Here is a 4,223-nt window from a genome sequence, read left to right on the forward strand (position 1 = left end):
CCCTGGGCAACCCATTCCAGGGTCTCACCACTCTCATGGTGAAGAACTTCTTCCTCACATCCAGCCTGAATCTGCCCACTTCCAGCTTTGCCCCATTCCCCCTAGTCTTGTCACAACCTGATATCCTAAAAAGTCCCTCCCCAGCTTTCTTGTAGGCCCTTTTAAGATACTGGAAGGCCACAATAAGGTCACCTCGGAGCCTTCTCTTCTCCAGACTGAACAGCCCCAACTCTCTCAGTCTGTCCTCATAGGAGAGCTGCTCCAGCCCTCGGATCATTCTCGTGGCCCTTCTCTGGACACGCTCCAGCAGGTCCACGTCCCTCTTGTAATGGGGGCTCCAGAACTGGATGCAGTACTCCAGGTGGGGTCTCACCAGAGCAGAGTAGAGGACCAGTTCCTGGTTTTGTTCCCTTATCTCATGGCTGAGGTGGGGGGATACAGTTGCTGGGATGGTGTAGGACTTGCATGTCTTCTCCATGGCTGTGGGCTCTCCTTGTGCTGGACGCCAACAGGGTGGACAGCAGAGCCTGGGCATAGAAAGGGCATGTGTCCATGCCAGTGGCAGATAAAACCTGATGTCAAGCAGCAAGGTGCAGCATGGATAGAGCAGGAGTACTGAAGCAGTGGTCTTTAAATACTGTTGCATAGATTTCAAGATCCATTGTTAGCGCCATGGCATAAAGCACGTTGGATGCCTGAAATACAGGTCAATTGTAGAGTGGACAAAGGATTTACTGGTGTCTAGATTTTCTGGAGGATTGCTAGCGCTGCCAGCACGCTCATTCTCTGTGCTGCTGTGGCAAGGACCATTTGACCTGGATACATGTGGAGAGAGTTGCATCACTAAGAAATATACAGAGCAGAGACAGGACATTAAAAGCCTGGCTGCAAACACAGTATTTTCCTGCTTGTAATAAGTAAATAAGTCCTGAATAGTTGCCTCAAGTTCCTGTTTGTCCTCACCTTTACTTACTGCCCTAGCGCTCTGCCAGTTCTGATATTCCAAATTCCTGAGGCACTTCTTTGAGCTGTTAAAATTGGTCCAATTAACAAATGATGTGGAACATCATTTCTCTCTCTCTCAACTCAGTGGTCAGAGGAAGGCTGGGACATACTAAGTTCTGTGCAAATTCAAAGTCTTACAGCGGTACCACCTGAGTAACCAAAAGAAAAAGTGAATTTCTTCATGGTGTGCAGCAGTTGCAAAAAGGTAGTATTTACTGGTATTTTAATTAATTGTAATTCTTTTCCTGTGAAGACTTCTCATAGCAAACAAAGCATTTGGATTTAAGTTTAGACATTGTAAGGAATATGCCCAGTGAAAAATACAAAGCTTTTGAAATATTTTTAATCTTTGTTTTCTGTACAAGCTGTGGCATGCAGAAAATACACACAAACCAGCATAGTAAAAAAGCTTCTTTCACACCATCTTAGGACAGTCCTAAATCCTCTCTTCTTTGTCAATAATTTACTACTTCTGCAATATGTGACTGTCCTAGATGCATGTTGCAAGAGTTTCTCTGCCATGTCAAATTCTGATGTTTATCCCTTTTGTATTGACTCATACATGGGGAAAAATCTGAAAGGAAATCAAAGCAAGGGAAGCCTTCAAGTTGAATTCTTTTACAGTATTTTTTTTGTGCACATTTTGGTTGCATGGAACAATGTGGCTGGGAGGATTGGAAGAATCAGAGGTTAACTAAATTATTTGAATGCATATATTTAACACTGATCACCTGACTATACTAACAAACTTAAAAGATGGTTTGATAGCTGTCAACTTGTTTTGCTATTGTGCAGCTTAACTGTTACCTTCCTGTATTATGAACAACTATGTATTTGGAAAATAAATCCATCTTGCAAGAAAGATTGTGCAAAAAATTGTTCCTATTTTACTCCAGTGTATATTGCTGATGTCAAATAAAATACAATTGTGAGAGTTCTTAAACATTTGTCTTTCTAATTGTGGCCTAAAGCAGACAAAGGAAGGCATACAGTAAATTTCTTTGATATGGATCCTTCTGCAATTATTGCTGGAACATTGATGTTATCTAAATGATTCAATCAAACCTGATGCTTTAGATATGAACAGATAAAGGGGTGGTTTTTATATGAGGAATGATAATCTGTTGTATAATCTATTAAAATGGCACACCAGACTACTGGTGTGTTGTTGTCAAGATGTGTCTTACTATGTTAACAAGCTAAAAGCTAAGTAAATTACCTTGTCTCTCTCACAGCAGCGGAAACAAACAACACACCTACTAGCAATGCTCACTTTTTTTTTTTTAATTTTTTAAAATTCCAGTGAAGCAAGCTAACAGCACTTACTTTTTGCTTTACCTGCCAGGAGGCCAGTTGTCAGGTGTTCTACTTCTTTACATGACATAAAGTGATTTTCTAATATTTTGTGCTTGGGCCTGGTAAAGCTTCCATGCATTAAAAGGCATAGACTTGCAAAAACTGTGTTTCAGTAAGGATGAAAAATACTTAGCAAAAAATGTGTAGAGAGAGAAGTCATTTCAGTATGCGCAGTGGCCTGTGCAAGGAGGGAAGCAGGGTACCCTCAATTTTGTTAAGGGTGGCCAGGACCATCAAATATTTTTGCAGGCTGAGATGAAAGCTGTCAGAATGGCTTACAGCACTGCAAAGTGCTGTAATCGCTGCTTGCTTCAGGCACAGATGTTGGTGCCAAGAAATCTGCTGTGTTTGACAACCACAGCTAGTTCATATCTTTGGGAGACTGCAGCCCTTTCTCCTGCTGTCTGTGGCTGTACTTTTTAAGCTTGGTGCACAAATTAGTCATACGTGCTGCTGCTGCCACTTAATTCTGTATGCCAAGATGCTATCCCACATCCCATGTTTTATTAATGGCACTTCTATTGATTAGGCAGGTAATTCTGCTGTTAGGCTGCAGATGAGGCCTGTTTAGCATCCAAGGAAAGTTGCTGTTGACTCCAGTGGATGCTGGGATCAGGTTTTATGCAAGTCAGAACTCTGGCTGCTGGTGATGTGAGAGGAAGTCAGTCTGCAGGCTGAAAGCAACTGTGAACTTTGCTCTGGGCTCCTGAACAAAGCACCTCCTGAATTAATTTTTCCTACCTCTTCATGTAGTTGGGTGTGATTAGTATTTCTTGAGAGCACTGGGATCTGTTCCTGGTAGTTAGGAGCATGAGAGTTTTGTTGTATGTATATCTTCAGTCTGAACTGAAGGGAATTGAGCCTGGATTTGCTGTCTTAGTGGTCTCCTTGTGGGTCCATGAAAAATCTGAGATTGAGCTCAATAGGTGCTCTCAATTCTGGTTAAAATGTTATATAGGTAGCACTTAGTACTTCTCAGGAGGAAAAACCAAGCTCTGAGGAGGACTTTGTTAGGGAAGTGAGGTTTTGGCTCTTTGCCTGCCACTGTCTTCTGCCCTTTTCTCCTTCCTTTCTACAGGACTTGGTCTCACAGATGTATTCTTGGATGCTCTGTTGGAATGGTCCTGGAGAAGAGACATGTAAGTATGCTGTTATTTAAATAAAAAGTCCTGATCTGAAATGCTGGATATTGCTATTCATCTGCTGAGCAGACTCTGACATGGAATACATTAAAGGTAAAAAAAACCAGCTCAGCCTCTTAGGTGGTCTGGGTGATAAGAATAATATTGTCCAGAAAACCAACTAGATATAAGGGAAGGAACACACGGGAGTAAGTTGGAGGCAACCCCTATGGCATTTCATGACTTAGGCTAGTAAGTGTCATGCAGGATGACAGCCAGCACTGGCACAGAGAGACAGGTAGTTGTATTGACTTCACCTTAAGAGGGAGCACAGCTGAGTGAGGCTGGAGGAGAAATTGAAGAGACAGGAAGGACAGTCCCAGTCTAAGAGTGGGATGGAACTGGTGGCAACCTGATGTTAGGTGAGGGAAGATGAAGGCAGGAGTTGATGTGATTAAGCCAGCAAAATTCAGAGGAATTGTATATCAAAGGCTTGTTTTTCAGCTTTGTTGGAAAGAGATACTGAAGCCTTTAAGAGGAGTAGAGGACTTATCTGTGTTGCCCAGATGGCTTTAATACTAATGAAAGCCTTTAGATCAGAATTACCTTGCTGCCCTGAGGGTTGATGTGAAAGGAGTCTTGCTGGAGAACTAGCAGGCATGAAGCTGTTGGGACAGGATGCCAAAGGCATTCTAGGATGGGAAATACGTCCAAACATATTCATTGGTATGTATTGCAATT

The sequence above is a fragment of the Merops nubicus genome, unplaced genomic scaffold (assembly GCF_000691845.1).
Source record: "Merops nubicus isolate BGI_N331 unplaced genomic scaffold, ASM69184v1 scaffold11874, whole genome shotgun sequence".
Lineage (NCBI taxonomy): Eukaryota > Metazoa > Chordata > Aves > Coraciiformes > Meropidae > Merops > Merops nubicus.